This window comes from Phocoena phocoena, chromosome 11, assembly GCF_963924675.1.
Source record: "Phocoena phocoena chromosome 11, mPhoPho1.1, whole genome shotgun sequence".
Lineage (NCBI taxonomy): Eukaryota > Metazoa > Chordata > Mammalia > Artiodactyla > Phocoenidae > Phocoena > Phocoena phocoena.
Window position 1 is genome coordinate 62,558,539 of NC_089229.1, and position 13,677 is coordinate 62,572,215.

At 40.5% G+C, this 13,677-nt stretch overlaps 1 protein-coding gene and 1 pseudogene across 1 annotated transcript in view; both read right to left on the reverse strand.

Annotated features, from left to right (window-relative positions):
• Nucleotides 1-13,677, reverse strand: part of DIP2B (disco interacting protein 2 homolog B) — a 239,676-nt gene that overhangs the window by 160,590 nt on the left and 65,409 nt on the right. The window lies entirely within an intron of this gene.
• The window catches only part of LOC136130671 (small ribosomal subunit protein uS5 pseudogene), a 53,031-nt pseudogene continuing 42,380 nt past the window's right edge, over nt 3,027-13,677 (reverse strand).

The window sequence follows — 13,677 nt, forward strand, 5'->3', positions numbered from 1 at the left end:
AAAAAGTAAAAACAAATAATAAAAGAAATCCAGAACACTAAAATACAACCAATATTTATTTTATGCTTCCAATATAAACTAATATTCCAAATTTCATAGTTGTTTTTCTTTTTTCATTTCCAAAATTCTAGTTTGCTTAACAACTAACTAATCAGGAAAAGAAGCTATTATCCTTCCAAACAAAATTCGCCTTATTTCAAAAGTCACCATCCTTCTCTCGTCTGTTTTGTTGGATCAAGCCTGCCCCACTGCCCAGGTCCCCCTGCAGCCTATACACTACTGTCCGACTTGGGGGTTCAGCTTCAGGCTCACTGGCTCCCACAGTAAGCTCTGCCTCGATCACTATTAAAGGCAACATTTCGGTCTCAAAAATGAAAAGGAAAAGAAAAAGTAAAATAAAAGTGACCATCTTTTCTTTCCTTCCTCAACAACTGTCTCATCTCCACAGCTCTTGGAACCACCCCAACAAACAAGCTCACCTTCATTAACTTCTCTTTTAGCCAAAAGAAGTCAAGGACCAAGGCTAGAGGATCCTTGACGGTGGGAATGGACTAGACAGCCCTCTGTGCTTCCCAGTCAGTGCCCCTGCTGCCTTGGTTAGGTTAATTTATACCAGAAGTAGCTTTTAAGAACACTTAACCACTGTGGTGAATGTGGGTAGCAAATGAATGCTACGGAAGAGAAGTCAGCACTGAGTAATTCCCCTCCTGAGATATAAGGTAGATCATATTTCTTCGATTCTACTAGCAATTCTCCTCTATCGCCTCCCTCATCTCTTTTCACCACCCCCTTCTAAAACCAAACTTGTGGCAAATAAAATGAACTGGACACCATATGACTGGAAAGAGCCACAATCTTATTGGACACCGCTGCTCCAGTTCCACCTTGTCAATGGGAGGGTTACTTGACTGGTTTCACTGACAGAACTGGTTGCCCAGTAGGGTGGATATTATCTCTGAGAGCCACAAAGAACGTTTTCTCTTTGCACTAGCTGTCCTAAAAGTTTCCTAGCTTATGAATACATATCTGTTTCAGTGGTTCCCAAATCTGGTTAATTATAGGAATTTCTAGAAGAGTTCTTTTAAGATTTGGTTGGGGCCTATAAAAATTATTTTTAAAAGTCATCAGGGGGCTTCCCTGGTGGCGCAGTGGTTGAGAGTCCGCCTGCCAATGCGGAGGACACGGGTTCGTGCCCCGGCCCGGGAAGATCCCACATGCTGCGGAGCGGCTGGGCCCGTGAGCCATGGCCGCTGAGCCTGAGTGTACAGAGCCTGTGCTCTGCAAGGGGTGAGGCCACAGCAGTGAGAGGCTCGCGTACCGCAAAAAAAAAAAAAAAAAAAAGTCATCAGGTAGTTGTGTTCACTCAGGTACAGAAACTAATGATGTATTATGACCTGAGGTACAAACATAAGTCATATTCAAAAGAGTAATCTGCCTCTAAAATCTTTAATTATTCTGAACATAATCAAAATACTTTCTCTAAATAAAACCACAATTCTAGATAATATGCAAAGTAAAATCAAACTGTTAATTCAGCAAGAAAAAAATTAATAAAAAGCTAACAAATTACAAGGAAGGACTAACACACAGTCTTTTAAGACTGGTATTATTGACATTTTGGACTGGATGATTCTTAGCTGATAGAGGCTGTCCTGTAGGATGCTCCTATCATCTGAATATAAATTCAGTGAAAATCTTACTGTAACAACATAATGAGTGATTTTGCTGAAATGAAGGCAAGCTCTCTGATTTCTATCTACTAGAATAATAGAAGCATCCCCCCAAGTTCTGACAATCAAAAATGTCTCTGGACATTGCCAAACGTCCCCTGGGGGCAAAATCACCCCAGTTCAGGACCACTGGATTAAAGGAACTGTGTTAAAAATAGAAGAAAAAAATTGCACAAGCAGACTGGAGTGAAGATACAGAAAGTTAAATTGTCTTCAAAATATAAGGCAATAGCATGAGAAGCACTGTTATTAGCTCTTTATTTTTATTAAAAACTAAAGAAAATGGACTTAAGTTATACAAGGGAGCACCTAGAGTACTCATAAGGAAAAACTTCTTAACTCCTAAGGTTTATTACTGCCAGGAAACCTTGAGGCCCTTTCCTGGAGATAATTAGAATGAAAAGGCTGTGATATGACTCAGAAGATTTGGGACTAGAGTGTGTAGGTCTGATAGACCTATGGAGGGCCCTTTCTAGCCTGAGAATCTCTCCCACCCTGGAGCCTGAAAGACTGCTTCAGAAGGAAAGCACTTGAGTAGTCATAGTTAATGTCTCCCTCTGGACTCAGGTCCATGTGATGTGACCAGTTTCTGAATGCACACACAGCAAGCCAACAAGGCTAGCAGGTTTATGGCCCTTCCTTGTTGCTTGGCCAAGGTGAGGCTGTGAACTAGTCTTCTCTTTTGTGCCCAGGGTCAGTCCTAGCATTGGCCTAGTGCCCACGCTGAGGCTGCCAGTCCAGAGTGGAGCTCTGACCCGTAATGGTATTCAACCTAGATCAGTGCATCTATAGGGTCTATCTCAGCAAAAGTAAAGGCAAACAGAAGAAATCTGAGAAAAGAGAAAGAAATAAGTCATCACAAATTACTGTAAATCAGCGGTCCTCCAAAACGTGGTCCGTGGGCTTCTGGGGGTCCCCCAAGAACTTACGAAGGTCCACAAAGTATAAAATAGCTTAATAATATATTAAGACATTATTTGCCATTTTTACCGTGTGAAAGTCTGTTTTAAATTTTTACCTCTTGTCCTTTATCTATAACAATGGATTTCAAACTTTACACTTTTAAATTATTTGCTCTGATGGTATAAAAGCAATGGAGAATAAAGTGGCTGGAGCCTTAGCACAAATCAAGACAGTTGGTGATTTCGGCCATGCACTCACAGTGGTAGTTACTAGTTTTATTACATTTTGACCCGAGTCCACACCTTTCTAATATTCTGTGTTGTCTCAAAGAAGAGCACTTACATAACTGAGTTGTGAGCTGAACTGACTGCCTTTTTTTTAAACCAGCTACATTCACTTTATTTTTCTCATATAAAACTCTGTGATCGCTACAGCTGGAGCCTGGGTCCTCTGCACAGAAACTCTGCTGTGGGCTTTTACAAGATGGTCAGTGAATTCCTGATATGTAGACTTGGTGAACACCATCTCTTTCCAGAAATCAGGAGTGAGATAACTGTAGTTCTTGGAAATGGCATCAAAAGCGGCCTTGGTGAAGTTGCCCAGGGTGATGGTGCAGCCCCTGGCAGAGGTGTAGCAGTGGTCAATTCCGGCCATCATCAGTAGCTTCTTGGGCATAGGGGCTGAGACAATGCCAGTGCCCCTGGGGGCAGGGACGAGGCGCACCAGCACAGAGCCACAGTGGCCAGTCATCTGGCAAGGCACAGTATGGGGCTTGCCAATCTTGTTACCCCAGTAGCCTCGTCGCATGGGGATGGTGGAGAGCCTGGCCAGAAAAATGGCCCCACAGATGGCAATGGCTACCTCCTTTGAGCACTTAACGCCCAAACACCATTTCTACTTTAACACCATTTCTACTTGAAATGATGAACAAACTATGGTTTTCAGACTTGAGTATGGCAGACATGTTCTTAAAAATTAATGAAATGAGACAGTTACTGGCAGCATTAATGACAATCATAAACTTCAATGAACTGACAGTGATTTCAAAGCAAAAATCAAAATTTTAGAAAACTTGAGATTGACAGCTTCCCAATACTCAGCATTTTTTCTTATGAGACTGAAGGTGAGATTAACAAATATAATTTTTGACAATGTATAATGAAATGTGTCACAATTTGGAAGATGTAACTAACATAGCGATTCAATGTTTTCCAAATGACCAATGCATGATGTTAAAAACAAAAAATCATACACAAGTTAATGACCCATTCAAACTATAATTTTAATGTAACAGTATGAAAAGTTATTGGTTTCCCATCCCACACTGTAACTAATCTTTAATAAACTATCACTTGAGTTTGGGTGTAGTACCATAGAAGACTATCCACAGTTATATGATAAGACTATCTCCTGGTTTTTCTAACTACATAGCTATGTGAGGCCAGATTTTCTTCATATACTTAAACCAAAACAATTTATCATAACAGATTAAATGAGTAAGTAGATATGAGAATCCAGACATTAGAGTCACAAAAAATGTACAACAGTGCTTTTCTTTTCATTAAATGTTTTTTGTTTACGAAAACAGGTATTTCTCATAAAAATACATTACTTATGAGAATGTAATAGATTTATTGTTATTTTAAGTGAATTAAATATTTTTAAAATATTTCAGTTTTAAGTTATAATGTAGTAAGTAAATAATGATAGATGCAATACACATATAAACAAAGGCTCTTTGAGTCTCAATTTAAGAGTACAAAGTTTGGGGCTTCCCTGATGGCGCAGTGGTTGAGAGTCCGCCTGCCGATGCAGGGGACACGGGTTCGTGACCCGGTCCGGGAAGATCCCACATGCCGTGGAGCGGCTAGGCCCGTGAGCCATGGCTGCTGAGCCTGCGTGTCCGGAGCCTGTGCTCCACAACGGGAGAGGCCACAACAGTGAGAGGCCTGCGTACCGCCAAAAAAAAAGTACAGGGGAAGAGTACAAAGTTTGAAAACCACTGTTACAGATAAAGAACAAGAGGAAAAAAATGTAAATAGCCTTAAAAAAAAAAAAACCTGCAGTGATATATAAATAGGGGAGAGTTTCATCTTTTAAAAGTTATGAAAATTCAGCAAAACTACTGATACACAAAACAACCTGGATGAATCTCTAGAGAATTATGCTGAGTGAAAAAAATCCAACCCCAAAAGGTTACATACTCTGATTCCACTTAGATAGCATTCTTGAAATGACAATTGCAGAAATGGAGAACAGGGGCTTCCCTGGTGGCACAGTGGTTGAGAGTCCGCCTGCCGATGCAGGGGACACGGGTTCGTGCCCTGGTCCGGGAAGATCCCACATGCCGCGGAGCAGCTAGGCCCGTGAGCCATGGCCACTGAGCCTGCGTGTCCGGAGCCTGTGCTCTGCAACGGGAGAGGCCACAACAGTGAGAGGCCTACGTACCGCAAAAAAAAGAAAAAAAAAAAAAAAAAAAAAAAAAGTAGAAATGGAGAACAGGTTAGTGATTGCCATGGGGGAGGGGCAAGCTGCCGTGGGAGGGGAAGTGGGTGTGGCTATAAAAGGGAACAGGAGGGATCCTTGTTAATGGAAATGTTCTGTATCTTGACTGCCTCAATGCCAATATCCTGGTTGTGACCTTGTACTACAGTTTTGCAATATGTTACCATTGGGGGAACTGGGTAAAAGATAACTGGGATAGCTTGCTATTATTTCTTCATAACTGCATGTGAATCTACAACTATCTCAAAATTAAAAATGTAATACTGAAAAAGCTATGAAACAGAAATCAAGAGAATGTAGCATGACTCTATCAAAAGTCTAGATGTTATATATAAATCCTGCCTACCAACTCAAACTGATTTATGATATCTTTAGACTACTAATATTTTTTCATATCTTAGGAATAAGAACTATTTCTTAAAGCACCCATTAATTCATTACAGTCCTCTGACATGCCACACACAGCTAGGTAAAGAAGACATAGAAACGAATAGGAAATGGAACCTGTCCTCCAGGTACGCACAGTGTTGTAGGGATGACCGAATGGCGAATGGATTCTCAGAACACAATCTAGAATGTGTAATAACAGAAGTACAGACCAGTTGGAATAGGGGCATAACTCCATAAGAAGGCAGGTGGGCTTAAGGAAAAGGTGACAACTGAGCAGAGCCCTACAGGCTGAAGAGGTTGCAGGCAGAAAACAGGAGAAAAGGGCAAAATACACTGCAGGATTTTAAACAAGAGAGGACATCACTAGGTTCTGTGTTTTATAAAGAAATATGACAACACTTAGTTAGGAGGCCAAGGGAGAAACAGGGCAGGTGAGATTTTGGGGGGCGGGGGGGGGATAGAAAGAAACAATTAAAAGTGATGTTTTAGAGGGAGAACTGATAAGACTTGCTGGCCTCAGACAGGGGTCAGATAGTAAATACTTAGTCTTTGCAGACAACATAGGGTCTCTGTAACAAATACACATATATGCTTATTTTAAACAACCACTTAAAAATGTAAAAACCATTCTTGGCTCACAGGTCTCTGGCCAGATACTGACCCCTGACCTGGGAGGTAAGCAATAAAGGAGAGGAAGAGCCTGCTGAGGTGACACCCACGTTTCTGGCCTAACCTAGTGGATAGGCTGAGATGCCACTCACAAAGACTGTGGACACAAAACAAAAGACAAGGATTTCTGACTGATGGAGTTGAGAGTGTGCGGGAAGAATAAGTCAGTTTCACATGACCCAGGTGGAACTGTTAAATAGAGTGCTGGACATATAAATACGGAGCTCAGAACAGAGGTCTGGGTGGAGATAAAGATTCGGAAATCATCAAGATACTAAACAGTTAAAACTGTGTAAATGGCTGACAGCCAAGGTGAGAGTGTCAAGTGAGAAGAAAGTTGGCTACGATCATGGGAAACACTAGGGTTTGGGGGAGGAGACAAAATGAGTCTGTGAAGAAAACTCAAAGAAGAGACAGAACAGCAAGTATATTTTAAAATGCTAAAGGACAGCAGAAGACTAAGTTGTGGGCCTTCATTTAATGCCCAGTAAAGCATGCTAAATCACAGATGTTTCAGAAAGGCAGCAAGGGCTGCCTAAGGACAGACAATTTCTATGATTCTGGTAAACAAACGTTTGCTATAATTTTCAAGAGGCCAATTGTTACAAGGCCTCTTCCTCAAAACAAAGGTTTGCTCCTGGCCTAGTTATGCTACCATTTCCTACCTGGCACCAACGCATTCTTCATAGAAACCATGCATAGGAGAAGAAGCCAAATGCTAGTGGGGAGTGCTTACTCCTCATTTCTGAAGTCCCCTTCTGTGAACGGAGCCCTACCAGTTGTAACATCTCTGGCATTTCTTTGCCACTTAGATGCTTCTATCCTGGGGAGGGAAGCAACTGATCTGATTGGCAAATCTGGGAAAAATAAATGGTCCAGTTGTGCCCTTCTTCCTCATATGAGTGAGCTGCCTATAGGAATTGGGTTGGGTGGAGGCTTTGTATACCACATATTGCCTCCACTAATCCAGCACTACTTGTGACCAGGGGGTAGGTCTGCCTAATTTTGGAACTTAGTTAGCAAGCCAATCTGGCTCTAATATTAAGCTGCTTCCTTTACCTTCACCTTTATCAATGATAAAGGTAATATTATGGCCACCATTTGCTAACCCTTTAGTTTTTATTCAATTTATTGAAAACTTTGGTGGGGGAGAAAGGTGCTTTTACTGCTCTCCCCTCCTTTCTAGATCTTAACACCAGGTTTAAGTAAACAACCACCTAACTTTAGATAAATATAATCTAATTAATCTAATTTAGTGTAATCATAGTAAAATAACTCAAGACTTCTAAACAGGTTGTATTAGTTCCCCATCTTCCTTTTAGATGCAAGTTTCTTAAGTATTTTGATGATGAGGGTGTTGCACTTCTCATTTGTTATAATATGAAACAGGCAAGAGACTACCACCATTAAAGATATAATTACAGCTGAAATTAATTCCAAACACTCCACCCACTTTCAAATTGCAAGATTTTGGAAAAAATTTCCAAGAACTCTTAATATCATCAAACATAGTCAAGGAAACCATAGCACAAATCTATTCTTAAGAAAAACACATTTCCAAAATACCCTCCAAGTACTTAAATGTAATTCATAAATATTTATCCCTGGTCACTTTAAAAATACTTGAGGGCTTCCCTGGTGGTGCAGTGGTTGAGAGTCTGCCTGCCGATGCGGGGGACGCGGGTTCGTGCCCCGGTCTGGGAGGATCCCATGTGCTGTGGAGCGGCTGGGCCCGTGGGCCATGGCCGCTGAGCCTGCGCGTCCGGAGCCTGTGCTCCGCAACGGGAGAGACCACGGCAGTGAGAGGCCCGCGTACCACAAAAAAAAAAAAAAAAAATACTTGAGAAGACCAATTATTTGAATAAATGAATTTAGTGATTTCATGCAAATAACCCCACACTATTATACACTACATTGTGCTATTTTTAGTTTGAGGAAGGAAAAATACACACTGTAGAAAAAGGAAACGTAAACAAAATTGGGCTAACCATTTTTAAAGACTGCTTCCTATCTGGGTTCTGCCTGTTCCATGACAATCATGGGACTCAGTCAGAAAAATAAAATGGCCCTGAAGCAGTACCTCAAGTGAATAGCGCTACAATGGGCTTCACCAATCACTGCAGACCCTGTCCAGGGATCAAGGCCCATCTCTTCTACTGTTTCCAATATCCACTCTACATTCAGGATAGGTTATAGAGATTGTGTTGGAATAACCATACTGAATGATGATGGGTCAACACCAAGTGGTAGGTGGCTACAGACCAAGGTAGGCCAGGAAAAAATGGACCTGTAGTGGGATGACAGGTGGAACAGCTAGACCAGGGTACTACTCAGTCTGTAAGCTACTTGACAGGTACTCAGTCTTGTCTCTTTACAGCCTGAAGCACCCAGCACAGAGCTCTACATAATAAAGATAAGTGGCTGTATTTGAAGATTTTACATCTTCTGGATTATGTGCTGACTGACTGGGACAGACTTAGTGGAAAGCCTAAAAGGACACTTAACCATTTAGTTCTGCCCAAATGAAAGCACGGAATGCCCTACGTTGCTTTATTTATTGGAGCTCACACATAGAATGGTACATGCCTAACCACTTACTGGGTGCCAAGAGTTTTCTTTGTTTCACAGCACACTCTAGCCAAGATGCTGACACTGGGCATATTCTCAAACTCTCAACTGTCTCCTAGAGCTGCTCAGATCTGATTTAATACTGTCAATGAAGACTCACAGCACGAGAGGGGCTGGCTCAAGATGCTCTATGAAAAGCAGCCACTCATGGAAATGTTAATTTGCGGAAGGAGACACCAAATATTTTCCGTTATTTTAAGTACTGGCAGCACTACGGAGAACCAGCAACCAACATTTTAAGCAAACTAATTTTATAGCCTTTCCAGTTTACAGAATTGATAAATCACAGCTCTAATTTTCATTATCTGGGAAATGGCAAAGATGGAGAATGGAACAGAGGAGACTCAGAAACAATGCAGTAAATTGGAAGATCCTTCAAAACAGAGCCTATGTTCATTTTCTGACCCGTCAGAGGGTCTAGCAGCAATGCTTTGACCACAGCATTCAGTAAATGTTTGCTGAATCAAACTGTTGTGAAAGCATTCTCGGCTCACCACCAATCCTGCATGCCTCGAGTTTAGCAACCCTTAACTCTCTCCTAGCAAATGCTTTCAGTTCTGCTTACAGCAAAATATTTTTTCTAGGAAATATACCTTAACTTCATAATATATAAATGAAAAAAACCAGAATCTCCTTTGTAAAGGTATATTTCTTTTAAAAAGCAGCCATATATTACTCAGCAAAGTTTGACGCGACTACGATCTTAATCTGGGGGTAATATTTGTGTATCAGCATGTGATGGACATCTTAGTGTTGAAGAGAAAAGGAAGACACATGAGGATGTAAAAGTAGAGTAGATCCAAGTTTCTGATTTTTTTTAAAAGTTTTGCTTTGTTTATACGGACTGAATGAAGACAAATGAGAAATATTTTTTGTTAAAAAGGAAAGGGCAACCTAAGCAAAGCAGGATAACTGTAACTGTGTTATAAGGGACTCTGAAGAGCAAACATCTGTAATGCTGCCATACAGCTGCAACCTTAAATGCCTATTCCTAAAGGACTAGTTAAACTAAAGTTTAAACTAGAAAGACAGATGCATCTTTTAAATAAATTCCCAGTCCTAGATGTATGCTTAAGTTATTTATGAATAATTAAAAGGCCTAGGTTCCAAGGGTCACAGAGAATTGAACTCCCATCTACTTACAGCCAAAGTCATTCAAGGGGCTGCCAACAATAATATATTCTCTGTGAGGCTTTTCCTGGCAAACCCTTTCCCCAACCTCTCCCCTATGTTGCCATGGCATTTTCTTTTCATACTTCTATTATCATTTACCTCAACATAGAATCAAACTTTAATCTCCTTTTCATTACAAGTCATCTCCTGATTAGACTGTGAGCTCTTTGTGGACAAGAACTGGGTCAGAGTCATTTTGCTATCCTTACAATCTACTAAAATAGTAAAGCAGTTAATAAACGTTTTGTTGAAAGAATGAAATCAAAACTTCTGAGACTATCATTTTACAAATTAAAGGTTGCTCACTGAAAGGAAGGCCTCAAGTAACTCAAGGTATTGAAAAGAATTGTTTACACAACCTATAATCACATATTGCTGCCTGTATCTTTAGGCAGTCAGCAACTGTCTCATGCAGAACAATGTTTGACCTTAGTAGGTGCTCAAATATTTACTGATCCAATTAATACACGTAGAACACTGTAGGTGTTTAAATACATATATATATAAAGAAAGGCAGGGTCGGGGAGAGGTGGGGGAGAGAAAGCAAAAGAGAGAGGAGACATATATATTATATACTACAGAATCCCCTAGATCTGCTTTCAATATATGAACATGTTAAAAAACATATAAGGGAAAATTATGGAACTTTCTCATTTTTAACCAAGACTTGGAAAATCTTCTAGAGTTGATTTTCAGAAGTGATAAAGGAATCATGACACAGCAAAAAACCAGTCTGACTACTGAATCTCTCACAAAGGAATTGGATAACTTCATTCATAGAGGTGACAAGTTTCTACACCAAACTGCAAAAGATTTCTCACTTCAACCATTAGCAGCAAATGTCAACACAGAAGCTGAGTTGTTACTCATTCCTGGAAGCTAGAAGATTTTTAATCTTATTAGTTTCACAATAAATATAAAAACATGTAAAAAACAAAATCTTTTTAAAAACCAGTATTCATCTGATATCTATATAACTTTTAAAATAGTAATTATGAAAACAAGTATAAAAGCAAAATCTCTAAAGTGACCAATGTTTACCTGATATTTATATACTGACTTCTAAAATCATAATTATAGCTCCTTTAAAGGTGGAGTAGGGAATTCCCCAGAGGTCCAGTGGTTAGGACTCAGCGCTTTCACTGCCTGGGCCTGGGTTCAATCCCTGGTTGGGGAACTAAGATCTTGCAAGCCACAAGGAGAGAGGGAGGGAGGGAGGGAGGGAGGAAGGAAAGAGAGAGAAAAAGAGAGAAAGAAAGGAAGGAAGGAAGAAAGAAAAAAAGAAAAGAAATCTATAAAGGTGGAGCATAGTTATATAAAAGAGAGCTGAATCTCAAGCCACCATTTGGTAAAAGGTAATCCTGAGAAGTCAAAAAAAGGGTCTGACAGTCGACAGTGAGGCTACACAAATCTTTAATCACCACCTACATAAAGGGTTAAGAGCCTCATCCTTCCCTTAGAGGAGGGGTCCCCAACCCCCAGGCTGCTGACTGGGTCACACAGCAGGAGGTGAGCAGTGGGTGAGCAAGCCAAGCTTCATCTGCCACTCCCCAACACTCCCCAACACTAGCATTACCGCCTGAACGATCCCCACACCCCCACCCCCCACCATCTGTGGAAAAGTCGCCTTCCAGGAAACCAGTCCCTGGTGCCAAAAAGGTTGGGGAAGGCTGCCTTAGAGCTTCACCTCCAACACACTGGAAATAGTGACAAAAGAGCAGACCAAGGGAAGGGGTCCAACAGTTCGGATGGTGGAATTCACAGGCACATTCTCCTTCACCTTCAAGTGTCTGGTAGGCTAAAAAGGATATTACCAACCACATAACATCGCCTTGGTTTTCAGTAACAAAATGTCATTTAGCAAGTCACAAGACAAAATTCTAAAATGTCCAATATACACTTAGAGATTTACTTTTACACTGTAGAGGGTGGTGATTTTCTTATAGGAGACATGTTTAGTAACTCTCTTTACTATCTCAGTAATTAACATACCCCTTGGATAAGCTACAATAAGAACCAAACACAAACTCTGGAAGAGAAAAACGATCACGTTTGCTAAAAACTAAACTATCTTCATCACTAAACTTTTTTCCTTGATTAATAAATAAGGAAAAATGCCTTTGAGACACTGGCAATCTTCATTAATATGTATAATTTAAAATTTATTACTGATCCAGTAAAAGTATAATTATAACATATATCTAACATTACTTTCTTCTTTTATTTAATGGAGTATGACTACTTTTAGTAAAAATATATTCATTTGTTATAAATGTACAGTGTGTGTTATGGGCTGAATTCTGTCCCCTTAAAATTCATATATTGAAGCCCTAACCCCCGGTACCTCAGAATGTGACTGTATTTGGAGACAGAGCCTTTAAAGAGGTAAGTAAGTTAAAATGAGGTCCTTAGGATGGGCCCTAATCCAATCGAACTGGTTTCTTGTTAAAAGAGGAAATTTGGACACACTGAGACACCAGAGATGAGCACACATAGAGAAAAGACCAGGTGAGGACCTCAGAAAAAATGAAACCTGTTGACACACTGGCCTTGGACTTCTAGCCTCCAGAACTGTGAGAAAATTAATTTCTATTGTTTAAGCCACCCAGTCTGTGGTCTTTGTTAGTCTCTGTTACAGCAGCCCTAGCAAACTAATGCACACAGCAAAAGATGTTCTCCAAGTGATCAAGAAGTAGTATGGCAGAGATGGCCGGCTGCCCACCGGAGGTTCATGTTTCCCATCACAACTGGTGCTGGAAAGCAGCTGACAAATACAGAATACATTTCCTGCCCTCCCACCCCACCCCCCACCCCACATCTAGGTTGGTTCTCACCAATCCAACATACCATACCCACTTTGGGCTAAGATTAAGAAGTTTTGTTACCCTCTCTTTTTGTCACCCTTTCCCTTTCCCAGTCTCCTGGCTGGATATCAACCCCCAGGACACCTGGAAGCCATGTATGAACAATGGAGGAGACTTCATCATCCTGAGTCTCTACATGACCTCACTGAGCAGCCTCCCCCATTCGCTGTCCAACAACGGGAATGTCCATTGTGGACTGTGTTATGCCTCTGAGATTTTGGATTTGTCTGTTAAAGTATCAAGCATCACCTTAATACAGATCATATTTAAACTTGAGGTTTCATTTTCTTTCTTCAAATTGCAGAACTGAGAGTTAAATATAGGTTAAATCATGAGAAAATGCGGTTTCTGTAAGTCAAAGATAGTCAAATATCGTCAGTTGCATATGCTTCAACCTAATATGTTTGGTCTACAAAAAAATGGACAAGGCATGACTGCACCCCCAGCTCACTACTCAAATTCCCCCACTAGGTTTAACACATTGATGGATTCTAACAGCTCAACACTCTTCCCAGACTGAGAAGCAGCTCCATGGAAAGCTTATATTCAGTACAGATAGTTCTCTGCTTTCACAAATCCATGCCCTTAACTAGTTTCTCTACTATTTGATACTTTTTTTGCCCTGAAATTAACAAATTACACTCTACCAAAGATGCCAAGACGGAGTAAGCCCACTATAGCCTCTCTCTCCCACTGATTACAACTAAAAACTCTGAACTGAAAACAGGAAAAAAAAAAACTACCCGAGGATGGAGAAAAGTAAATAAATAACAGGCAAGTAGCGAAGGGAATTAAAAACTTGAAAAATTACAGTA